Source organism: Lissotriton helveticus, chromosome 12 (genome assembly GCF_964261635.1).
Source record: "Lissotriton helveticus chromosome 12, aLisHel1.1, whole genome shotgun sequence".
Classification (NCBI taxonomy): domain Eukaryota; kingdom Metazoa; phylum Chordata; class Amphibia; order Caudata; family Salamandridae; genus Lissotriton; species Lissotriton helveticus.
Window position 1 is genome coordinate 847,756,519 of NC_136073.1, and position 26,908 is coordinate 847,783,426.

At 48.1% G+C, this 26,908-nt stretch overlaps 1 protein-coding gene and 1 long non-coding RNA gene across 5 annotated transcripts in view; one reads left to right on the plus strand and one right to left on the minus strand.

Annotated features, from left to right (window-relative positions):
• Window positions 1-26,908, plus strand: part of NFIC (nuclear factor I C) — a 322,708-nt gene that overhangs the window by 93,080 nt on the left and 202,720 nt on the right. The window lies entirely within an intron of this gene.
• Window positions 1-26,908, minus strand: part of LOC144798776 (uncharacterized) — a 127,977-nt gene that overhangs the window by 21,883 nt on the left and 79,186 nt on the right. The gene's annotated exons all lie outside the window — the stretch shown is intronic.

Below are 26,908 nucleotides of genomic sequence, written 5' to 3' on the forward strand. Positions count from 1 at the left end.
AAAGAGAGAGAGCGAGAGAGAGAGAGAGAGAGAGAGCGTATTCAGGGGAGGGGGTTAAGGGGTCAAAATACAGTCATTCTCACTGGAGACAGCAGGCCACCTGATGAGGTGAGAAGGTGGTTGTCCAAGAGTCGAGCCACTCTCTTCAGAGAGGTGGCAGCTGTGTCCAAGAGACAGTCACTTGCACCATAGAGACGGCAGGCCTGCTGTTGGTGGGGGGTCTGCTCTATCCAACAAACAGTCACTATCTGAGAGAGAGAGAGAGCAGCTCAGCCAATGGCAGGGGTCTACATCTTTATCAATAGAAAGCCAATTTCATCACTAACATGGAACTGTCTCTTAGAGACAGATATATCTCTGTGTCTCTCAAATAGACAGCTGAGACAGCTGATCTGACTCAAACTGGTAAGAGCTCAACAATGCTAAAAATGGTGTGGCTTCAGTCTGTCTAGACGGACAGACACTCGGACACACGGCAATGACGATTGGAGAATGAACTCAAATAAAGATTGAAGTAAATGAAGGGATTTTAGTGGCATGAAGTTTAGAGGATATGATTGGGGACTGTTACAGGATGTACTCAAGAATTAATATACAACTACAAAATTGTTTCTGTTTCTCGAAGGTCTCTCTGTTAACATAAATTATCTCCTGATGAAGGCATCACGTAGAATGCCGAAACACATACAGCATTAATTGAATATGTATTAAACAACATAAGGATTTAGAAAACATTATGGAGTGTATTGCTGAGGTTGAATTAATCACAAAATTGACAATTGTGATTAAAGTTAATGAAAATGTGATAGAATTATTTTTTGTAAACGAATAGTGTGCACCCTAGGAGCTGGGAAGTATTGTCAACGATTGTAGATTTTCTGGATAGCTCTGGGCTGTGTTAATTAGATCCATTTAGATTAATTGTATGTATATATATTAAGTGGATATCCTTGAATAATGGCCTGGATCCGACCCTTCTGAATCTGTTTTGAACATCTGCTGAGAAGAATGCTGTGATTCATGGCATTAATGTTCGAGGAGGCCACGATCAGAATGGGGTCACACGCACTTTCTGGGATGGATGGTGGTAGCACATTCTGCTCTGAAAGGATCCCACCCAAGCCGGGAAGAAAACCATAGGGGTAAAGTAGCCATTGCAGCCCTGCTCAGAGGTGTGTAGACTGTGAGAAAAGAGGCACTTGTAACCTGAAAAGCTTGTTATCATTAAAGAAGTTTTAAGAGAAATTGTACATGCATATAGTACACCGGTCAGTTGGGCAAGTGCGGGTAAGATAACTCGGTGAGTTCATTTACCTTTGTAAGTAATCTAGAAGCTAAGGGAGTTGATCTCCCAGGCAAAGAGTTATAGAAACGTTGATTTATGCTGAGTTTGGCAATAGTATCAAAGACCGCAAACAGTCGACGTCTGGCAAATTTGAAAACTTTGCATAAAGCACAATTTAGTGTCTTGGTGTGCGGTTTCTTATTATATGTATCTTAATTGCATTTATTCAGACCTGCCTGATCAACATGATTTCAGTTGATTAGAATTCTGGAGTGCCGGGTATTCCCCGATAGACTTTGGGCCCACCCGCACAGGACAACTGAAGTCCAGAATCATTGGCCTCAGACTACCGACTTCAGTATCGCAAAGTTCCTGCATGGGTTAAATGAACATTTAGAAACTTCAGAGTCAGAAATTAGTAGAATTGAAGAAATATTTTGTCTCTATGTGCCCTCCCCCTCCCCTTCCTGTGTGTCCTTTTTATTGTGCGAGAAGTGGTCTACGGCCAACCGTTGTCATAGTGTCATCTTTACTATGTGCAGAAAGCCTAGCCAATTCAAAATGTACTATTCTGGTGTGACGTTTTGCGACTTCTTCTTGCTTATTGAGAATCATAAGCTTTGATGAGTCTCTAATCTCAGTGGCGACTGGTACAGAAAACTTCAGATTTTTGCTGGTGCTTGCTAAAAGGAAAGCTTACAACACCTTCAGAATGGTGCCAATGCTCATCAATTTCATACTGGTTAGTGCTACAAATGATCGATCAAGTAGGTTGAGCCGACCAATCCCCTCTGTACGAACACAGTCACAATCGACCATCATCAGTCCCGTCAATGAATCTGTTTGAAAGCCCACCCATACCTCCAATGCCAGAAGCGGGTGTGCTAAAGATGATAACATTATGTTTGCCATGGTAAATGGCTATGTTGGAATTGAAAGGGTAGCCAGACTCAAATAGTGGTGCTTTTGAGGCAGATGATCACATTCAAGTTCTATTCACTGTAATTGAAGTTCGGCCTCTTCGTTAGGTCCGGATAGGTTTGTTGGGCCTGAGGAGTGAGGTAGGATAGTTTGAGGGCTGTAGTTTGAGGCAGAGCAGTGTGTTGGAGAAACTGCTTGTTGGAGGTTTAAAGTTTGTGTTTGGAAATAAGATATTTGATAGGGTTGGGTCTGGGCTGAGGCAGGTCGGTTTAGTATGGACTTTAGTTTGATGTAGACTGGTTTGTGGGATGCCTGCGCCTGGAATGTGAGGCAGTCAGATGTTTGGAGGGATGCAGTTGCAGCCAGGAGCAGGCTGGTAGATGGCGGGGCAGTAGATCGAGACAGATGTGGCTTGTTGGAGGGCTGTAATTTGAGGGAGCCGCAGTTAGTTGGAGGGCTGAAGTCTAAGTTAGGACCAGTTGTTTGGAAGGCGGTGGTTTGATCCATTTGTTGCAGTTGTGGTTTGAGGCAGGAAGAGTTTGTTGAGGGCTGTGCCTTCTGGACTTTGGTGTAGGACAGTGAGCTGTGGATATAGTTTGAGTCCTCTACATGTTTTAGAGGGTTGTGTCTGCAATCTAAGGCAGGCCCAGTTTGTTGCAGTGCTACGGTTTGAGGCAGGTAGTTTGCTTGAGGGCTGTAGTCTGTGGTCGGTAGAGGGATGTTTGTGGCTGACTTTTCATTAAAGGGCCGCAGTATGAGTTAGGCACAGTTTGCTCGAGGGCTGTGATTTGAGGTAGGAACAGTGTGTCGGTAGGCAGAGGGCTGTGTATGGATGACTCAGAGGCAGGCCTGTTCATTGGAGGGCTGCAGTATGAGGTAGGCATAGTTGTCGAAGGGCTGTGGTTTGAGTAGGTGCAGTTCGCTTGTGGGCTGTGGTTTGGGGTAGGTACCTTTTGCTCTATGGCTGTGGTTTGAGGTAGGTACCTTTTGCTCTGTGGCTGTGGTTTGAGGTAGGTACCTTTTGCTAGAGGGTTGTGGTTTGAGGCAGGCACTGTTTGCTCGAGGGCTGTAGTTTGATGTAGGTAGTTTGCTCGTGGGCTGTGGTTTGAAGTAGGTAGTTTGCTTGTGGGCTGTGGTTTGAAGTAGACACAGTTAGCTCGCGGGCTGTGGTTTGGGGTAGGCACAGTGTGTTGGTAGGCAGAGGGCTGTGTGTGGCAGGCAGTATGAGGAAGGCACAGTCTGCTCGCGAGCTGTGGTTTGAGTTAGGCTGTTTGCTCAAGGCGAGGGCTGCAGTTTGAGGTAGGCACAGCAAGGCCTGTGTATGGCTGGCAGTATGAGGTAGGCCCGTTTGCTCGAGGGCTGCAGTTTGAGGTAGGCACCGCAAGGCCCATGTGTGGCTGGCAGTATGAGGTAGGCCCGTTTGCTGGAGGGCTGTGGTTTGAGGTAGGCAGAGTGCATTGCTAGGCAGATGGCTGTGTGTGGCTGGCAGTATGAGGTAGGCCCGTTTGCTGGAGGGCTGCGGTTTGAGGTAGGCACAGTGTAGGCAGAGGGCCGCGTGTGGGTGGCAGTGTGTGGTAGGCCCATTTGCTGGAGGGTTGCGGTTTGAGGTAGGCACAGTGTAGGCAGATGGCTGTGTGTGGCTGGCAGTATGAGGTAGGCCCGTTTTACTCGAGGGCTGCAGTTTGAGGTAGGCACAGTGTAGGCAGATGGCCGCGTGTGGCTGGCAGTATGAGGTAGGCCCATTTCCTGGAGGGCTGCGGTTTGAGGTAGGCAGAGTGTAGGCAGAGGGCCGCGTGTGGCTGGCAGTATGAGGTAGGCCCATTTGCTGGAGGGCTGCGGTATGAGGTAGGCACAGTGTAGGCAGAGGGCCGCGTGTGGCTGGCAGTGTGAGGTAGGCCCGTTTGCTTGAGGGCTGCAGTTTGAGGTAGGCACAGTGTAGGCAGATGGCCGCGTGTGGCTGGCAGTATGAGGTAGGCCCATTTCCTGGAGGGCTGCGGTTTGAGGTAGGCAGAGTGTAGGCAGAGGGCCGCGTGTGGCTGGCAGTATGAGGTAGGCCCATTTGCTGGAGGGCTGCGGTATGAGGTAGGCACAGTGTAGGCAGATGGCTGTGTGTGGCTGGCAGTATGAGGTATGCCCGTTTGCTCGAGGGCTGCGGTTTGAGGTAGGCACAGTGTAGGCAGAGGGCCGCGTGTGGCTGGCAGTGTGAGGTAGGCCCGTGGCAGCCCGGCTGCGCCTGAACCCCGAGGCGGGCCCGTTTGCTGAGGCGTGGGGCCTGCGCTCCGTGCCCGGGACAGGCCTCGTTAGCATTCAGCGTCCGTTTTCTCCCCGCTCTCCCCGTCTGGCGCATGTCTGCAGAGCCGCCCCCTTCCCGCTGAGCTCAGAGCATTTCGAAGACTGTTTTTTTTCCTCGTCTTTTTTCCGGTGTCAGCACAAATTTCCCAGCAGCCGCCGGAGCAGCCTCTCTTTAAGGTCTGGACTCTGGGGGATTTTGCTAGTACAGTGTGTCCTGTGGAAGTGTGAGGGGGAGGAGAGGCGGGAGCGCGGGGAGAGCGCGAGAGAGACGGGCTGGGGGCGGGGAGGGAGCCAGGATACCTGGTGGGAGGCTGTGCCAGGGTTCACTCACTGCACTCCATCCCCGGGTGGTATGGAAGATGCTGTGATCTGTTCTGACTCTGCATCGGGGAGTTTTTGGGGTGGGGTGAGAAAGTGCCCGGATGCAGCAATTTGAAGAGAAAGCCTGCCAGCCCGGGAAGGGGAAGGGGATCCCACGGGGGCCTTGTCTGCCATGGGCAACAGGTAGTCTGCGCCTCTTGGAGTTTTGGGCCTTGGACACACTAAGAATTCCACTCACACTTACTGTTGACATCACGTGTGATCTTGGGCAAGTACTTGGTTGGATTAAGTCAAGTGCGCGTGGTGTAGACATCATCAGAGCAGCCAGTGCATACTAGCAAGGTAGTCCTCTTCCAGGTGCTTTGGGCATTGGACACAGTAAGAATTCAGCAGACACTTCTGTTGGCAACATGTGTGCCCTTAGGCAGCGCTTAATTTGTAAAAAAAGAAAAGGTAAGTGCCAGGGCCAATCTCGAGGGGCCACTGCAACTTTCCCCACCCATTGCCCCTGCCAGTGCTGCCAATGACAATACCAAAACAACTACTGACCACTACACTCCTACAAGTGTGACAATGTAGACTACTCCAGGCCCCCAAAGTTATAAGAATGGTGTAGGCGGCAGTTATTCAAGTACATTGAAAGATTAAACAACTGTGGTTGTGCTCAACTCAAAATAAGCCAACAGCACCACCATGCCGCAGACTGCCATAAGAGCCGGTGTTGAGAATTAAATACCGGTGGTGAGCACCGGATACCACAGGCTCAAATTAAGCACTTCCTTTAGGCGGGTGCCTGGCCAGAATAAGCTATAGGCACTTGGTGTTGACATCATCGGAACAGCCAGTGCATAGACTGCTTCTAGGTGCTTTGGTCCTTGAATACACTACAAATCTCGCTGACACGTCTCTTGACATCATGTGTGCTCTTGAGCAGGTGCATGGCCAGATTAAGGTATAGTGCTGCAGCAACAAATGATGGACACCCCCAGTCAAGAGATCTGGGTTAATTCCATCGTTCTTTTGCTCACTACGCCATCCCCGCTTCGACTTAGTCATATGCAAATTAGTCTTGACCCTGTTCCTCATGGGAACAATCCAGCCTGAACGGCCAAGCTGGGTCATCTCTGAACTAGAAACAAGCATCCAGCGAGTAAGGGACCCACGTCTGGGCAAACCCTTCCCACTTAGGGCAAAAAGTGCTGCAGCAGCAAATGATGGACGGAATGCTGAATGAGAGATCTCTCTAGACTAGGGTGGTGTAGTGAGTGAATTTAACCAAGATCTCTTGACTGGGGGTGAAAGTTTGATTCATCCAGCCATCCGTCCATCATTTGCTGCTTCCGAAAAGTACTGCTCCTGCTTAGTGTACAGCACCTTTAAGTATTGTAGCCTATCGTTGGTTTCTGCTGCTCAGAACTGCCATTAAAACAAAAGCTTTTTACCTCGCTCACGCATGTTAAGTTGGCGAGCGAGGAAAATCTTACTCCAGACCACCTCCCAGTGAGATTTCTCAATGCGGGTGGTCCTAGTTAGAGCTACAGCTCTTGTTGAGATCCCTTCCATTGGCACTGAGGAAGCTGCCGCTCGAGTGGAATTTCTACGCGAGCTGCAGAAATTCTACTCGAGCCGCAGAAATTCTACTCGAGCCGCAGAAAAACATAGCGCCCTCTTGAGCTGCGCATGGTGCCGTTTACATTGATTTTCCAACGTGGAACAAACACCCTGCGCAAAAGCACGAACAGAGCGACCTAATGCATTCCACCGCATGCAGACTTCCACGTAGCGCGGCAGAGTTTTTTGGTCACTTTGGGGAGGTCCATGTTGTGGAACTCGGTCCAAGCCTAATACAAATGTATTTACATTGAGAACCTCCAAAACCTGGAGGGGGGCCTGCTACGTTATGGGGCTGAAATTAACAAAGCAGTGAGTACAACCATGGTACCCTGATTTCCAATCAGAGAAACAGAAGGACTTAGGCAGGGCCACTGGATTTAATGCGGCAGGGGAGGACCAAATTGTGTCGCAGGGTGAACTAAATTATACAACAAGAAAAGGCAAATTATGAGACGTAATGCAGCATGTGAGAAGTTAGCCTGGCATATGTTGTCCACTATTCTAGTGGGCACCTTGCACCAGTCTAAACTACCCTTATGGTGATGGTTGTAAAGTCAACCTTATAGACCAGCTATCCTAGTGGTAGCATGGACAAGCAGTCTTAGGCTAAAACTTCAGAGAGCATGTGAAGCCAGCTGTTTTACCATATGCAATCCCTTGAATGCCAAATGAAAGGACACCACACAAGGTATATATCAAACAAATATGTATTTATTACTAACACAACCCCTCTGCACTCTTTATAAGGTCAGAGTTTGAGATACGTTACAAGTTACTCATTAAGCATACTATAAGTTGCACAAATACAATTCTGCCCTAGGGGCCTCACAAACCATATACTAAGTAAGTGGTATAAGAGCCACTTCAGGAAAGGTGAATAGGCCTAGGGCCTAGGGAATCGCTGGGGCTACAGTACAGGACCAAAGGTTTGGAAGTAGGAGACCCACGGGAGACGCGTGCAGTGTGGGAACACAGACGCAAGCTACCATTGACTTACAATGGAGAACGATGAAGTCACAAAGTTACTGATTAGGGACACTTCCGGGTGGACTACGGTGAAACCCCTTTAAACTAGGACACTTGGATAGTCAATACCCATGGGAGTACCGGAGTACTCGAATTACCTCACCCAGGGAAGTCGGGTGCATAGGTGTCTTTTCGTGTCGGGTTTCGTCGATGCTTTCAATGGAGACCTGCAAAAGAAGTGCTGCAGGCGGCCGAAGGAAGAGTGTCCGGGTGGATCCAAGGGTGGATCAAGGAGCTGAAGAACCTGAAAGCAGAGGGGACAGAGTCTGGGTCACTAGCCAGTGACCAGGATGGAACCAGGTGATGTCGCGATGCAAACAGGTGAAGAGGTGAAGCTTGTCTCTACAGCCACGAGGACCAGGAGGTGTCGACGACGACCAGGAGCTGGAGTCGAGCTGTCCCACAAAGGCTCTAGTTGACTGCGGTGTCGGTATCCGGATTGGACCCAACAAGCCTAGGTAACCGCAACCCACGCAGGAAGTGAAGATTCGCTTCAATTCAGACCAGCAAGGTCTGAGGAGCTTCTCTTTTGGAAGGAAGCTGGAGCAAGCCCAGAGCAACCAGGCAAGCATTGAAAATTAAAAGGATCGTCTTCAGGGGGCTCCCTAGCCAACGGGCTAACAACCGGGAAGACGCGTCGAGCTGAAATGCAGGAGCGGGCTCCACGCGGCACTCGTGGAGTGTGGAGGGCTGAGCTCTGGTGCAGATGTTGCTCGGGTCTTAGGCTTCTCGTGCCCCAATGCACAAAAACTGCAAGTTACCTCAGGAGTCGATGCAGTTAGCAATTTGTAGGATGTCCAGGGAGTCTGGTCCCACATCTCTCGTGTCCGCCACGGGTCTCAGCTTTGCTGTGGATGTGGGTCAGAGTCCAAGAAATCCGGAAGTCCTGTCCTGAGTAGCTGAGTCGCCGGGTTCCATCGGGAGCGTCGACAAAGCAAACCGGCAAGTTACTGGTGGTGCCTGTTTGAACAGGGTGGTCACTCCAGGACCACAAGGGAGATCTTCTTCAGTCTTCTAGTAAGCATAGAATGTCGAAGTCCAAGAGTTTCATTTCGTAGTTTCTTTCCAGGGTAATCTGATGTCTCTAGACACAGCTCCTAACTTAATACCAAACTAAGGGGCTGGATTACCTGCTAGGTCCCTCCTATGGGTGGACATTGAGAAGGGGGTGGTTACATCCCTTTCTCTTTGTCCAGTTTCGCGCCAGAGCTGGGGCTGGAGTGCCCCAGAACTGGTTTGAACCGGGCTATCCTTGGAGCACCTTGAGTGCCCCAGGCAGTGTCTCATTTTGCAGCCCTCCCTGCCCCAATACACTAAAAGCCTGTCTGGGGAGGTGCTAGCACCTCCCAAGGCTGGAAACCTATTGTCCAGGCCTCCCCTGCCGGAGTTTCATCCAGCAGCAGGAGGTCAGACTTGTGTCTGTGGCAGCAGCATCCATTTTGTGATGCTGAGGCTCTGTTTAACTTTAACCGGGTAAAGCAGTAACCAACATGTCTTCTCCCTCTAGAAGGGTGGAATGCTACCCCCGCCGCCAAAATTGGCGGGGGGATAGTATTCCAAAGCGTTTGACACCTTACACGACATGTTTTGATAAAGCCAAACCAAAGTTAGCATTTAAACGCAAGGATTATAATGCGCTTAAGAGTATATGGTATGGCTATATCATAGAACAGCTATAAGGACATGGTTCCGCAAGCTGTAGAGGGGCTCAGCTCATGCTAGGGCACCCTCTCACATAAAACCAGGCACTCTGCCTCCAGGATTGTCGAGGCCTACCATAGGAGTGACTTATAGGTGCATATGTGTCTATATATAAGGTAGATATAGACATATTATATCTAAGTAAGGGGTGATTACACCACCTTACCCAAGCTGAGTGATCAGCCTGTGGTGTCAGTTTGGATGGCCAGCCAGGGGTGGCATAATACATGCTTCAGCCCCTGGTAGGCCTTGGATGCACCTATGCCCTGGGTACCCATGGTACACTATACAGGGGCTCATAGAGGTGACCCAATATCCAATTTGGTATGTACCTAAAGTACACAGAGTCCATTTTAAAGAGAGAGCAGATAGTTGGCCTGGGATCCTGATATTCAGGGCCCATGGCTAAGTCGAAAACCAGCAAAACACAAGGCAAAAAGTTGGGGTAACCATATACTCAGATAACCACCTTCCTACACAGCACATTTTGTGATAGTATTACTTCATTATTTTGTACTTTTTACACATTAGCACTGCCTGCACAAAGGTTTCACCCCATTAGTATCAATTTAACACCCAAATACTGCAATAAGAAACAAAGAGGTGGCCACTCAAATCTTTGCAAAGGACCTTCCACTGCGTGGCAACAAATTTCAATGTGTTTTAGTAACTTTTGATCTGTTTGAGTTAGAACATTTTTTTTGCTAAAAATCTTCAGATTATGCAGCAGATGATAGATTATGTGGCAAATGTGGAAAATCCACAATTTTGCAGAAAACACAGCAACCTAAAAAAAATTGCATGATTCCAGTAGCCCTCGACTAAGGTCTACATTTACATAAAATCGTGCAGTGCAATGCTATATGGAAATTTAAGGGTTGCATTGTATTAACGGCCTTATTTACTATGTGATGTGTGCCAAAGATATAATTGTCTACAATTACACTTAAAATATGTTGTGTGCATAACATTGGCACAATATGACGTTGCTCTCCAGTGCAAAGCCGACTAAGTGGCTTGTGCGTGAGTTTTGCACATCTTCCAATAGAAATCTCCATATGTGAGCAATCGGCCAAGGATAAATCGCATGACATATGTGTGTAATTTTGTGAAGATTACATTACATGAGGAAATATCAAGCATGTTTTTCTTCGCTCATTGTTTGCTCCTATGTTTATATGATGCTATGATTCCAGGCAAAGCAAGGTCATGCATCTTTCCGTGACTTTAATGGAAATTACGTTTCGTGGACTCCGACGAGTGTTTGCGCTGTTCCTGCCCGGTTACACTCATTTTTGCATAGCTCATCAGGGTTTCACACTATGTGGCGCAATGCTGCTCAGTGCTGCACTTGCGCTACGCCATCATTTGTAATACTTTTTGTTTGCTTAGCACACCCGTGTTTCAAGCAAACACCTGTGTTAAGCCTTGGTAAGTATGGGTCTTAGGACCCGGATCCCCCAGCATGCTCCACGCCCGCCCATCCCACCAATTAACAAGGACTTTGAGATACGGTGGGTGTAAAAAGGCCATGTTTAATGACAACACTCATAAACATGACAAACATAGTTATTAAAAACACATCTATAAAACATTACTTATTATTGAGGCAAATTATCAAATTACATTAGTTATTATTCACTGTGCATAAAACTGTAAGATATTCTTCCTTTTCCCCAGCACCAAGGGTCCCTCTGGTTTGCATCTCCCCAGGTTGAGATGCCCACGCAAGGTGCAACCCACCTGCGCCCCTGAGCGATGGGCCCCAGCCCTCGGGTCCTTGTCCGCCATTTCCAGGGCCCCACCTCTCGTCCACCAGGCTGCCTGGAGGCTCGTACCTGACGCCCTAGCCTCCCCAGCTGGTGGCCTCCATCCACCTGCGGAGAGCTTACCTTCTCTCCCCTCAGTGCTGGCCTAGGGAGTTCGCAAGGCGGACTCCCATCCATTTTGTAAGTCTCTTTCAATGGTCCAATGTCTCTTCTCCGCAACACACCCCTTCGAACTATTGCCTTAAAGGGACGGGTGGGTGGGAGTTACAATTACTCTCTATTTCAGGCGAGGGCGAGGGATAGAAGACGAGCAGCGCGAGAACCGGTCCAGTGCGGGCGAAGGAAGAGGCCGAGTTCCTTGTGACCCTGACCTAAATAGGTCACGGCCTCTGCCCCCACGCCCCCACCGGACACACGTCACCGCTCCGACCGGAAATCCTTCCCCAGGGCGGCCGGCCTCCCCTACACTGCCAATGGTGTCGCGTGGGCCGGGGGGCCGGGCCCTAAGTGCGTGCTCGTCTAGCCTCGCACTTTGCATTGTGCTTCTGACCTCCGCAAACCTTGGCAAGTGGCCACACTGAGGAACATCTGTTTCGCATGAAAGTCTGTGAAAAAAGTAAAGTAAAGTAAAGTCCACATTTGTTTCGCATGAAAGTCTGTGAAAACTGGCATATGGCAGCCTACCTCCACCTTGATGACTTAAATAGACAAGGAGGACACAAGCTTTATATCACACAATGCTCACAATTCAGTCAAAACAGATGAGCAATGCAATCAAAAAGACAAAAAAATGATCACTCTGAAAATAGGAAACTAAAAGCTCTCAAGTCCTTTCGGCCAATAGGACAAGCCGGCCTCTTTGACCCCTCTCCCGTTGTCCAGCCCTATCTAACAAACATTTCAAATCATAGAGAAAGGAGGCTGTTTGCTCTGCTTGAGGTGGATCCCCAAACGACTCTAAAGAAAGGGGGCAAGTAAGCTCCAACGCCTGCTTAGGTGGAAGATGGAAGACCTGAGCCCCTTCTTTTAAGCTGGCCCTTCTGAACTAGGCTGAGAGGGCGCACCTTTAAAAGCTTGCTTGAGAGGGAAAAACTTGACAATGGCTACGACCACATTTTATTCTGTTCAACAATATCTCTGAAGAAACAACCAAGCCCAGTGCCTGCTAAGGGACACTCTTTGATGACGTATTCAGCCTAGTGCCTGCTGAGGGACACTCTCTCTGATGACGTATTCAGCCCAGTGCCTGCTGGGGGACACTCTCTCTGATGACGTATCAGTCTGCGTCGTCAGTATCCGCATGGACTCACATTGAATTCAGGCACCGGTGTGTGATGGGCGCGCAATGGATCGTTTCGGGGACAGGCCGGGCTGTTATTGTACGGTATCTCTACGAGACTTTCAGTGATTCTGGCCTGGCTGGACTCTGAACCGGCCCCACTTCCACATAGAAGCACCCGCCTCTATGGTGTCACTGCATCTACTCTGTTCTCCAGCCCTTGCCGGTATTTAAGTGCCACTGGATTGCCCCGTTCCTTCTGCCCAAGATCAACCAGTCTTGAAGCGGCGCTGGGCTTTCTGGAGCCTGCCCCAGCATTCCGAAGTTTACTAAGGCGCTGGATGTACAGACTTTCCTCCGGCCCTACAGGCATTTCATTGCCCCTGGCAGGTTCGTGTGTGGCCCCGGTCCCGTGAAGCCTTTCTAGCTCCGGATTGGCTGCACTCTTTCCCGTCCAAGCAGCTGCTTCTGGTGCACCGGCCTTTCCGGACTCCGCTCAGCACTCCGGGCGTTGTAGAGGCAATGAATTGACCTTACAGTGACCCCGTGGCTACAGGCTTAGGGAAGGCCAAGGGCTGGCTGGACTGTGCCCTCCCGATACTGTCCACTGTGTGGTAGCCCTACTGCCTTTACACCCGCCGCGCGATGCCCTCGGACCCAGCTCTTCTGCCTCTGTAAAGGCCGTAGGTGGGACACTAAGGAGCCAACCCACCCTGCCTTACTGCGATGCCGGCTAGCTGCCCTTTTACCCCTGCCCAGCCCAGGGGATGTATGCTCCCTCCCCAGCCCTACTTCCTGTGCAAAGGCCGTGCCATGTCTGGACTCGCCCTTGCCCAGCATGCCTGAGGTACCAGTCTGAAGCCCCAGCCCGACCGGCCTTACAGAGGTGGCAGTCCCAGCGTCTCACCCAGGTTCAGACAGACACCCGCGCCTGCGCCTATCTGGGGTTCCTGGGCACGGCCATGGCGCGCCGGAGCCGTCGGCCGCAGTATAGCGCTGGCTGGCAGCCTACGGGCACTGGTCGATGGGGAGGCGGCGGCGGCGTCCCCTCGGCTCAGACTGGCTCTGTGCCACGGCCTCGGACGCCAGGGCTGTCCTCGCCCAGCACTGCGGAGACGCGGGGCCGCAGGACGCGCCACTGCGCACCGGTGCCCCGGAACGGAGGTCATGCGCTGGGACTTTGGCACACAAGGCGCTATACATTCCTCATACTTATCTGCGGTCGCAATGGCTGTATTACCAACGCGGGCTCTGTGTGTAGTCGCTGGTTGATGGCAAGTTGCTGGTACTTGGATAGCGCTTTCATGCGCTGACGTGGCCCCTCTGCGCTTTCGGTGCCTGGTGATATGTTCTTTATTCGGTGACTTTGGGAAGTAACCGCACCTCATGAAGCTTGAATGTCGGCGGCTCAAAAAGAGCCCCCCACCCCGCTGAGGATGATAAAAGGAGTACCGAGAATCAGATGAAAATCTGTACTCTTGTTATGCACAGCACATAGTAAAGTCAGCGGTGCCGCGTGTACCACAGGCCCCGACAGCTGTACAGAGTGAATGCACCTGTCTCCTCGGCTCCTTCGCTTGGGCTGAAGTCTCCGGCACGTGTTTGGTTCGGGTTTGAGGCGCGCGGACGGGAAAGATGACAAGCCTGAGCACAGGTGGATGTGGCAGTATTTTATCTTAAGGTGGTCTGTGGTCCCCCACAGACCTCCTCCGTGCACATGACGTCAGCTGCACTGCGGCACAGTTACTGAATACATGATGACTGTGCAGGAGGGGGAGGGGAGCCCCTCAAGACTGAGGCATCACGGGAGGCGAGAACCCCGAGCCGCTCTTCTCCCACAGACCGATGCCCCTGAAAAGTTGGTAGAGTTGGGGCAGAGACACCCTGGGTGATGCCCTCCAACCGTCCCAGCCTTGGATCTGTGAGCCCAGGCCTCTCTGGGCGCAGTCTGCTATCTACTTACCCCTTGCCTCTGGGAGCTATCTACTTACCCTTGCCTCTGGGAGCTATCTACTTACCCCTTGCCCCTGGGAGCTATCTACTCTCCCCTGGGAGCTATCTACTTACCCCTTGCCTCTGGGAGCTATCTACTTACCCTTGCCTCTGGGAGCTATCTACTTACCTTTTGCCCCTGGGAGCTATCTACTCTCCCCTGGGAGCTATCTACTTACCCCTTGCCTCTGGGAGCTATCTACTTACCCTTGCCTCTGGGAGCTATCTACTTGCCCCTTGCCCCTGGGAGCTATCTACTCTCCCCTGGGAGCTATCTACTTACCCCTTGCTCTGGGAGCTATCTACTTACCCTTGCCTCTGGGAGCTATCTACTTACCCCTTGCCCCTGGGAGCTATCTACTTACCCCTTGCCTCTGGGAGCTATCTACTTACCCTTGCCTCTGGGAGCTATCTACTTACCCCTTGCCCCTGGGAGCTATCTACTCTCCCCTGGGAGCTATCTACTTACCCTTTGCCTCTGGGAGCTATCTACTTACCCTTGCCTCTGGGAGCTATCTACTTACCCCTTGCCCCTGGGAGCTATCTACTCTCCCCTGGGAGCTATCTACTTACCCCTTGCCCCTGGGAGCTATCTACTTACCCCTTGCCTCTTGGAGATATCTACTTTCTGGGAGCTATCTAGTCACCCCATGCCTCTGCCAGCTATCTACTTTCTGGGAGTTATCTAGTTACCCCTTGACTCTGGGAGCTAACTAGTTACCCCTTGCCTCTGGGCGCAGAATGCTTTCTCAGGTCTCCTGTGAACTTTGAACTTACCCCTTGGCTCTGGGTGCTATCTACTATCGCGTCTCATTGAATGTAAGAATGTACCCCTTACCTCTGGGTGCAGTCTCCTCAGGCCCGGCTCCAGGAATTTTTATTTGGGTGGGCCAAGGGTGCATTTGGGTGGGCCACTGGGGCTCGATTTGTCGCATATATTTCTGGGCAAGCCTGCTTCAGGGCCCTCCTTTATCTCTTCTTAGTCTTGCAAGGCCCAGTAAAACACACTCTTTTCCAAATCTCTTTCTAAATGTTATCACTCTCAAAAAGTGTTTTTTCCATGTAATGTTCCTTTGATGGGAAGAGGAGTTTTCTGAGGTGGGCGGATCAGGCAAGTGACACTTCTCGGGCTCCCTGTGTGTGAGCCTTCAGGGAGAATCCCTCTTCATTACTACCTCCACCTGACCCCAGACTCTGCAACACACTCCCTTACAGGCTTGAATATCCACTACTCCTCTCCAGTATACCTTATCTCACAGCTGACCTTGGGCCTCAGCCCCATATCAGGCTCCATCGGTCTCCACTTTCGTTTTGCCCAGTAAAAACATTAGAAAAATCACCTTCAAACTTAAAAGATTGAATGTAGCAGTAAATATAATTAGCTCACACTTTAAGTATGCTCCACAGTAGCCCTTTTGACCAGACTGCTAATTAAATAAACAAAAACAGAAAGGCTGTGACAGGGCCGGCTTTAGCGCTGATACGAAAGTCTTTTTTGGCGCCGCACCATTAACCTCTTTCTCCGTAAATACCTTTACTACCACCTTCCAACAGTGCCCCTCATCCCTCCATTACCCCCCTATTGACCTCCTCCTCAGATTTCCTCACTGCCTCACACCACAAGTGTCCCTCATATCCCCATAGTCCCTTCCCTTCATGACCTCCTCCTTGAAGACCAGTACCCCTTATCTCGGCAGCCCCTCCCCCTCATGACCTCCCCATCTGTCTCCCTCACTACAACCCTCCACCAGTGCCCCTCATCTCTCCCTAGCTCCCCTCACCCCATGACCTCTTCCTCGGATTCCCTCACTGTCATCCTCCACCAGTGCCCTCACCGCTCCATAGCCCCTCCCACTACCTCCTCCTCGCATTCCCTCACTGCCACCCTCCAACAGTGCCCCTCATCTTTACGTAGCCCCTCTCTCATATGCATTTCATTTGTTGTATAGCGCTACTCATATCAGTGTAGTGTGTGTCAGTACTTTACATCACACACACATTATACAGAGACAATGAATCCTACAAGTATGTAAATCAACCTATAGGGAATATTACATAAGCAAATGAGGATTACAAGGTGTATGAATCACATGTCATCCATACTGGTGGGCAGTATATTTTAAAAGGGTTTGGTATGGGGAAACACAACCTTAGGATTTAAAGAGTATTCCATGGGGGTCAGATTTACTGATAAAAATGTATATCTGCCCAAACATACTAATTTTAGCAACATTAGAATAATGAAAGACTGAGGAAGTTCTAACTATATCACAAAACAAAAAAGCGAAGTTCTAACTATACCATTCATGTTTGTAGGCAGCTCTTCGATGACAGTTCATAGGTCACTGTCCTCTGATACCATTGTAACTTCTGAACTCCAAGTAACACAAGGATCTCTGTGACAAAGGCAGTAACCCACTGAGCTACCCACATAAAATACAGTTCATCTGCATTTAAAAACTACTAAAGACAAATTATTGCTCTCCAGCAGGATCATTAATCACCAGCGTTATCTGGGCATTTTGTATCGTCTTACTGTTGTCCTGCATTGGCCACAATATTGATAAAAATTGTTTAAATGAAGCACACACGAAGTATGTGTCCTGCTGGGCCTGTGCAGATTTTAAAAAGAAAAAAATGTAGTAACACGTTCTCTTACCTACTCCATTAGTCAAACTTTGTGTCACAGCCTGATGTGATAAGCCACTGCAGGGGTTAGGAAAGATGACTAAGAATAAACAAACTTCTTTTCTCCTGCGCTGCATAGAATAAGAAATATCAACGCAGCAGGACAGTAGACAAAGGTTACCAAAGGTTACCGACGTCAAAGAAAGGATTTGTCACCTCTCGCCATACAGAGATGAAGGGGTGAAAAAATAAACAAAGCCTCATTAACATGTTAATGGTCTTTAAAGACCTGTAAAGTACTCGGGTGGGGGGCTGCGATAATCTCTAATACTGTCTCTGTGTGCGCGCCCGTGAATCTGTCTCGGCCGGGCTGACACACACGACCTGTGCGTTGCGCGCCTGCCTTCCAGCCTTCACTGCTGAGGGGCAAGGCTCCTGTTTGGGTGGGCCAGGCCCACCCGGCCCACCCGCTAGAACCGGGCCTGAGTCTCCTACCTCCGATCTCCTGCTAACGTTAGAAATCCCCTCTGAGTGCAATAGTACCCCAGTTTTCCTGGGAACGCAAGAAAATACCCCTTACCTTTAGGTACAAACTCCTGCATCAGATCTTCGGTGAACGTAAGAATTTACCCCTCACCTCTGGGTGAAATCGGGTCGACCTCGAAGCTGGGGAACCAGATTAGAGTCTCGGCAGGGACGCTCAACATCCTGTGATTCCGGGCAAATCACATAATCTCCCTGTGCCTAACAAAATGAATGTGTCTGTAAGGCAACTGGTGCTCATGTAGAGCGCTCTGATACCTTCGGGTCGAAATCGCGCTATACAAAAACTCCGAAATAAAAAATGCATAAATATCCTTCCTCAGGTCTCCTGTGAATTTTTACCTTCAGGTGCAAACTCCTGCCCTAGGTCTCCTTTTAATGTAAGAAGTTAGCCCTCTTGTGTGGTTGCAATCTCACACCTCAGGTCCCCCCCACTGAAGGTAAGAATTTACGCCTTACCTCTAGGCGCAGTCTGCTACCTCATGGCTTCTTTGAAGCGAAGCATTATCCTCTCACTCCTGAGTGGAGCCTCATACCTCAAGATTCCTTTACACTTTACACCTTGTAGTCTCCATTGTGGATGACCTCCTTCCTGAGCCTTCTTGGCACTACAGAACCTTTTCCTCACCGCAGAGAAGGCCCTCCTGACTCAAGTATTCTTCAAGCTTCAGGTTAGAACTTTCCAGTGACTAGTGAACAAGTTCTCGAAGCTGATGTCCTCTTTAAGCTTAAGATCACTCTCTTCACCGCTGGTGTGACCTCTGACCTCCAGACTTCTGTATGCAAAAGAAACAATTGATGGACGGAATGCTGGACAATGCAAACATTCACCCCCAGACACAAGGATCTGGGTTAAATCCATCATTCTTTTGCTCACCATACCACCCCAGTTTGGACCCAGCCATATGCAAATCAGTCTTGACCCTGTTCCTTGTGGGAACAATCCAGCCAAACTGCCAAGCCAGGTCCTTCCTGGACCGGAAACAAGCATCCTGGGACTGGTTTTGGGGTAACACCCCTCATCGGCCCGGCTAGCTTGAATCCAGTGGCACTGCGAGCGAGGGATTCCTGTCTGGGCTTAACCATCCCAACTTAGAGCGTAAAAAAGTGCTGAAGCAATAAATGATGGGCAGAATGCTGAATGAATCAAACATTCACGCCAGTCAAGAGATCTGGGTTAAATCCACTCCACAAGCATCCTGGAACCGGTTTCAGGGCATCACCCATCATCAGCCAGGCTAGCTTGAAACCAGTGGTGTAGTGAGCACGGGACCCACGTCTGGGCATACCCTTCCCACTTAGAGTGACTTCTGTCGGCCCATGTGTGTTCACCTCCTCTTGCATCCGGTCCATTACCCCCAACTCCCCTACAACACAGAAGTCCTTCTGCATCTGTGATGGACTGACTCCCTTATCAGAGATTTCCTCCTCTGACGATGGACTGACTCCCTTACCAGACATTTCTTCCTCTGACGATGGACTGACTCCCCAACCAGACATTTCTTTCTCTGACGATGGACTGACTACCTAACCAGACATTTCCTCCTCTAACTAGTTTGCCAAGGTGGGAAAGTCACTTTGCAAAGGTCTATGGAATATTCCACATTTACACGGTTGTGAAGTTCTTCGCTTTGTCACTTTCACATGAAAATCACGACTGTTGTGGTTTTTCTGTGACTTATTCTCATTTAATACTAAAAAGAGCTTGCTCAGAAATATAGCATCTTTTTTTATTTTATTTTGTGCAGCGCCACTGTTCAAAGAAAAAGTCCTCAAATTTAACTTGCAGAGAAGAACTGTGAAACACTTGCCATTAAAGCTTTGTAATAGACAAATTTGCAGAAAAAAATTAAGTATGCACTTTTCTGCTTGGATTAATTTGAATCATATTTAGAAAATGCAAAATAATATTTTTTGGGGTGAAAGTAAACTTGCAATTTTCTGTTTGGGCCACGCTACATCCAGCTGCCCGAAATAACACCTGCTTTTATTTTTTGAGTAACACAAAGTCGTAACGATCACATCCGAGCTCCACCAAATGGACAATGCAGCTCCTTTCTAATGTGGTGTTGGGGAGGGGGGCGAGTGTCGGTTGCAGCATCTGTCTTTGATCTGACATCTGAATATCGCATCGTTCTCGGCTGTTAAAGTCACTTTTCCTTTTTGCGCGCCCAGTCGCTGGCAGTGGAATAGCCGTCACGTTGTTCTCGTGTCACGTGACCGGCCCAGTCATTTCCTGCCACCGGGATTTGTGGGATTTCTGTTGCAGTGAGGTCATCGGGCCCAGACGCCGCCGCGAGCCAGGAGCCAAGGGACTTTGCTTTCTGGAAGGGGTTCGAGTCCAGCTGGCCTTGCAAGGGTGCTGTGTTTGTGTACTGAGAACACATGCGGCATATTTCAAGAGGACGCGTTTAATAAATTATTTATTGTCCTGGCTGGCTGCTCTGTGTAAAAAAATAAAAAGGTTTCTAAATACAGCACCATGAGAGCTCTTAGATTTTCAAAAGACAGAAGAGCTAATTAGCCTATTTGATGACATCACAGGAAGTGAGGTCGGGCAATACCCTACCTTTTCTGTGTATTACCCTCTCCTGCTTTTAATAGTAATTTGATATTATTGATTTTCTATTCTGCTCTCTGTAAATTTGTAAAGCTCTCTTATACCCGCAAGGGTCAAGTTCGTGCTATAAAAAAAGGGATAAAAATAAATTATATACAAATCTTTGACATCAGTGACAACATAGGAGTAGGCACCTGTTTAGTGATAAAATGAATCCAACAAATAGTCAAACCAGAACATCGCTAAAGTAAGCAAATGGCTGACAAAAGTTGTGGAGGGGACTTTCATTGGCTAATGCTGGCTCCTCCCATCAGAATGAAGAACACTCTAGTAGGGCTTCCTCTGAAATGGATCTCCTTCTTGAAGCTTCTGCAGCAACCAGAGCTGTTTTCACAAAGTTAATTTCTGAACAGAAGTGCATTTAACGATCAGGTTATGACACTTTCCAGCAGGTGTGACATTCAGCCTGCTGTGAGTGCGTCTCACTCACAATGAGTGAGACTTGAGGCCTACAGGAACTATGTGAATAAGGAAACCGTAACATATCTTCAATGTTAGGACTGCACATGCAAAAAACACTGACCGCTCACTGGCTCACATAACAGTAATATCTGTTTTTTTCTTAGGTCAATAATATAATTTTGTCTTTCAGCAGTGCTGTAAATAATAGGAATTTTCATGACTCAAATCCATATTATTTAATTTACGGACATGGAAACGATGAAAACCCAAACTGACCTTTGATAGGATTCGAAACGTTGTGAAGTTTGTCACCACGATCTTTGGAGGGACCTCTTCGTATATGGAACTGGGCGTATCACTATTGACTTCGTTTCATTTTTAGATTGCATCACCGTGGTTGGTCACCGGTAGTGGCACTTCCTAAACTCTAGTAATGTCCATACGTTGACTTTAAACTTTAGTTAGTTTGAGAGTCCCACCAGTGCACATGCTGACTCCTGTCCCACTTCTGACATCACGTTCGTGTCATCAGTAGCGACTAGTGATTCATGAAAGTGGTGCTTATCTCACGCCCCCTTAATTTTCACAAGCACGTAAGCGTTCTACTTCCACGAAGATTCTGGAAGTTCTCCTTGAGAAAAATTGAAAAAAATGGGGTCAAAGTGCAGTTTAAAGCATCATTGTCACACACATTTGCTCAAAAACTATAGGATCGGGAAGGGCACTCATTAAAAATTCATGTACTTTCATGGTGTGCCAAACCAGTGAAGCACGGCGTTCCACAGGAATTCTGCCATTCTTTCCATAATGTGCTGTGGGTGCCCCCATTGTATGCTAATCATTACCTCCATTGTGCTAGGGCTAGCATTTGGTCATGGTGTACCACATATTAAAAAGGGTGCACGCTCATGCCAAGATTACATACAATATGCCAGTGGCAGACTTTGCCCATTGATGCCAGCCGTATAACATGGGTGACCATCATGTCAAAAATTACCCCTAGTATTCCCTTGCCAGCATTTTGTTATGGTTGCTTGCTCATGGATTGTATTATATTGTAATTGCATTTATATAGCGCTTACTACCCCTGACGAGGCGTCAAAGTGCTTTTATGTGTCATCATCATGGCTGCTCTCTCTAATGCTGAGAATTACATCCAGCATTTTGGCCAGGGTGCACCTTGTGCTAAGAATTCTCTCCTGTAGCAGGATCCAGCATTTTTCTATGTGTACTGCTTGTGCCAAAAGTTTTCTTCAGTATGCCATTGGCTCTCACAAGCACAGCACACTCACATGCATGTTCATTTACCTTCACTCACTCTTTCACACTCATTCTCTTTCACTCACACTCTCTCACACCTATTCTCGTGTATTCTCACATACTCTCACTGTTACTCTCACACACTCACTTACACTCATTCTTACTCCCAATCACTCTCACAGTCTCGGTGATCTGACTAGACTTTTCTGAAGTACTGTGACCTGAAGAAGGTCTATACAAAGTACATTATGAGCCAAAACACTGGATACTATTTTCAACCCTGGTGGGCGAGGTCTGTTTATTTGAGCTCTGGCACAAAAATTAAACAATATAAGTGGGCCAAGAATGATGATATTTCCAATTGCATTTTTCAACTGATATAATGCATAAAAGTACTCTAATTATTTCAATTACCCCCTATACATTCTTTACTCATCTATTATGTAAGTTCGTTTTTTGCCCTTCTAAATGTGAATAACATTTCACTCACAATCATTTTGTGTGTTAATGAATTAAGTGTGTAAAGAACAAGGTAGCAGAATGCATCTAAACAATCCTATTTAACAAATTGATTTCACCTTGTTTAATTCACTGGCTTTCAAACAGGAAAGACTGTTATGCATACGATTTTCTCGCTTAGCCTTATTAGCAACCTCTCCCACTCAAGACGTCTATTAGATACTGTCCGATATCCCTCATCCACTCCTAGGGAAGGGTGGAGGTGCCTTTTGTACATAACTTATGGGCCATCTCCTTATGTTTTTTCTCTAGTCCGGTTAGACTCATAGAGCCGGCACTGAGGTCGATGCTCCTGGCATCAGGATTTGTGCATGTCTCTGTGTCCCCTCACAGATGGCGCATTGACACCACATGAGTCAACACTAGGAGTCGTTTGCAAGATTCCCAAATGTGAGGACTAATACCAACCAAGTAAGAGATACTTTCTTGGCATGGACCTCCTCTCACTAAAATGCCACGAGTAGCGTAAGTTCTATCACTCGCCATTGGCCTCGTAGGGACATCCGAGAGTTTACCGTTTGTTCCCCTGTTGGCTCTCGACCGCCCCTAGTTTTATACTGAGGGGTTACTGGAAGGAGTTGGAAGAGGAGAAAGTAAACACCGCTCTTGGGCCCCTGTGTACTTTCTGTGCTTGTGACCTGTAAACCAGGAGTAACCAGGACAGTGCAAGGAGCGGGGAGGAGCAAACAAGCGATAGTAGCTGGTCACCCCAAATGGACATCCATGAGTTCCCAATGATGCCCCAGAAGTGGCATCTATCACCCATTGGTCGTGAAGCCATTTTGAACTTGAAATATATTGTGATGCATTGTAGAGGTTAATGGAGCTGGGCATTCAGCATGCTGTCAGTACTTGGACCTATCCCGCTGCACTCATGCCTATGAGACGTATAGGGTCCTCTGAGGTGGAACCCAGGTGTATAGCGCTGTTCCGGGCATTTGCTGTCAGTACGTGGGCCTATCCTGCTACGCTCATGTATATGAAATGTATACGGTTCTCAGAGGTGGAACCAAGGTGTATAGAGCTGTTCCGGGCACATGCTGTCAGTACTTTTCCCAATCCCGCTACACTCGTGCCTATGAGACGTATAAGGTTCTGAGAGGTGAAACCGAGGTACATAGAGTGCTATTCCGGGCACATGTTGTCAATACTTCAGCAAATCAGATGCACCTTTGCATATCAAGTTTTACATGGGCAGAGGCTGAACCTGGGCACATCAAACTACTGTTGGCATTAGATGGTGGTAGAAAGGGCGAAAAAAGTGTATTTTCGAAGATTAGCTCTTATATAAAAATGCAATTGGTTTATTGACTGAAAATGACAAGATCACATTTGGGGACATAAGTGTTATTTTATTTAAAAAAAGATGGTACTTGTGGACAAAATTAGAGCATTTCATGACAATAGGGGAAACAGTAGGAAAGTTAATGATCATAAATAGGTGATATTTGGAGACAGTGATGTTGTTTTCCAAAAATGTATAGGCAAACGTTTGATTGAGTTTATTTACTAAAAATAAACATAATTTTTTTTTAGGGGAGTAAGGGTGTAATTTCAAAAAACGGGAGTTTTCAGTTTGTTTTTCAATTGATTTATATAAAAACAATTACAAGCCAGTATTAGAAGACACCTTAAATGGAATATTTAATAAAAAAGATAGGAATTTACTGAACATAATAAACTGATCTTTAGAGATGGTAGTTCACTATCAGAAAATGCAAGCACATGTTTTGGGACAAAATTAGTTTGTTTAGTAGCAATGAAATGAAGATATCTGTGGACAAGATGAGTACATATAAGATACAAAGCTGGTGTTTTTGGGACCAGTAAGGTTTCACTTATTATAATGGAAGAGTGGAATTTGTGCTTATAGAATAGCAGCTGAAATTTGGGAACATAATGGACTTTCTTTGCAAAAGCTACAACGAGTGCATTTTTTAAATGTTTTTTTTGATGCAATGTTAGTGGTAATTCATGCTGAGTGGGGACACTTTATTGCTGATGCTACAGAACTGTTTTTGTGGTTCAAGAGGGCACTTTATTGCTGTTGTTCCATGGCTTGGGTAGGCAATTCATCATCAATATTGAAACCTTGTTCTATCATTTTAACCATTATCTTTACCTGGAGCCTGGGTGAAGTGCCAGTGAGATTGGTGTTAGATAAGGATATGACGTATGTCTGAACCTGTAACAGCTCTATAACTTAACTGGTAGTTCCACTGCATGAGCCTGTGGGGAGGAAACGGTCTTAACAACGAGGGCTGAGCCACGCGTGCCTTTCCCCCGCAAGCAGAACAGTGTGCGGTCTAGATGTCTGGATGGGCGGGGAGGGGAATAGAAAGTGTAGGGGCAGAAAGCTTGACGCGGACAGGTAAAGGTGGATGGGTTTGGGGGAGTGTGGGGTAGTTTTGAAGGGTTGGGGTAGCTTCTAGGGCTCAGGGGTTCGGGTTGTTTGTAGGGGTGGTCCGAGTTGTTTTTAGGACTGGGGTAGTTGGGGTTGTTTTTAGGGTTTGGGGGAGGTCGGGTTGTTTTTATGGCTGAGTGGTTGTTTTTAGGGCTCGGGTTCGTCTTTTTTTTAGGGCTCATGGCGAGGGGTTGGGATTAATTTTAGGGCTCAGGGTGGGGAGCGGGGTTGTTTTTAGGGCTCGGGGGGTTGGGGTGTGAGCTTTACCACACATATCCCTAAAGGCATGCATGGTAAAGGAATGCATTTTTCAGACGCAATCGTTGTTCGGGCAGCGTTGTAGAGGCAAGCGTTGTTTAGCCATGCATGTCATTGTCATACAACCGCCAATTACATTTCACCTGCTAACTAAGGCTTGCGATTGAGAGAGCGGAATCCACTTCCATTTTCCCATCCTGTGTCTTCCAGGTAGATTCTCAGCCATCTTATATGAGTCGGAATCTACTCTGAAGGGACAGGATTGGAAAATTAAATCAAGTCTACACTAGAAATAAACAATACTTTTTATACATAAAAAAAAAAATAGCCAAGCATTTGAGATATCTGGCCAACTGGCCAATTTTCTTGGAATAATGTGGTGTAAAATGCAATGTTTGTCCATATTTTTTTCAAAATGAACTTGTGGTGGCGAGCATGACAAAGGGTGCCATAGCCAAGGCCTGCTGTACCCGCTCGCTTTGCTCCCTTGATGCAACAAAGAGTGTTTATTTCAACCCAACCACTGTGAAAGGTCATTAGCCTCCACCAATGCGGGGTTTTGCCGCGAGATGCCACTGAGTGTTGAAGGACCACGTGTCAAACACCCTCGAGTGCGTTCAGGCCCACTTCCCTAGCCATCACTGGTGCAGAATTTCAGTGACAAATGTCACTAAATATTGCATATACTAGATGTGTTCTCTGCAGGCCCAGAGACAAAAATCTCTGAATTTGGGATATTGTAGGTGCCATCTGTGCCAGGTTTTTATGCAGTGCTGCACCTCTTCCATAGATAACGACCTAATGTGTAGGTCCCTCCTATGACCGGTGGCAGATGTGTAGTTGCTTCTGCAGTGCAGTATCACTCCTCTGACTGGAGCCAGATGTGTGGTTGCTTCTACAGTGCAGCATTACTCCTCTGACTGTAGACAGACATGTGTGAGCCCTTCTGCAGTCTGGCATCACTCCTCTGACCAGACCCAGGTGTGTGGTTGGTTATGCAGTGCAGCATCACTCCTCTGACTGGAGTCAGACTCTTCTGCACCACCACTCCTCTGGACCATGCAGGTGGTTCAGTTTGCAGTGCGGCACCACTCCTCTGGACCATGCAGGTGGTTCAGTTTGCAGTGCGGTAAAAAAGAGGTTGGTGATAGATGGAGCATCTGAACCAATCAAACACTCACACCCAGTCAAAAGATCTGGGTTTAATCCATCACCGTTCTTTAGCCCACTCTGCCACCCCAGTTCAGACATGGCCATATGCAAATCAGTCCGACCCTGTGCCTCATGGGAACAGTCCAGCCCGAACTGCCAAGCCATGCCTTCCCTGGACCGGAAACAAGCTTCCGAGGACCGGTTTCTGGCATTACAGCCGTCTTCAGCCCGGCTTGCTTGAATCCAGTGGCAAAGTGAGCAAGGGACTCACGTCTGAGCATACCCTGCCACACTTATGGCGGCCAAAGCGGTACAAAAGGGGTTGGTGATGGACGGAGCATCTGAACCAATCAAACACTCACACCCAGTCAAAAGATCTGGGTTTGATCCATCACCGTTCTTTAGCCCACTCTGCCACCCCAGTTCAGACATGGCTATATGCAAATCAGTCTGACCCTGTGCCTCATGGGAACAGTCAAGCCCGAACTGCCAAGCCATGCCTTCCCTGGACCGGAAACAAGCTTCCGAGGACCGGTTTCTGGCATTACAGCCGTCTTCAGCCCGGCTTGCTTGAATCCAGTGGCAAAGTGAGCAAGGGACTCACGTCTGAGCAAACCCTGCCACACTTATGGCGGCCAAAGCGGTACAAAAGGGGTTGGTGATGGACGGAGCATCTGAACCAATCAAACACTCACACCCAGTCAAAAGATCTGGGTTTGATCCATCACCGTTCTTTAGCACACTCTGCCACCCCAGTTCAGACATGGCTATATGCAAATCAGTCTGACCCTGTGCCTCATGGGAACAGTCCAGCCCGAACTGCCAAGCCATGCCTTCCCTGGACCGGAAACAAGCTTCCGAGGACCGGTTTCTGGCATTACAGCCGTCTTCAGCCCGGCTTGCTTGAATCCAGTGGCAAAGT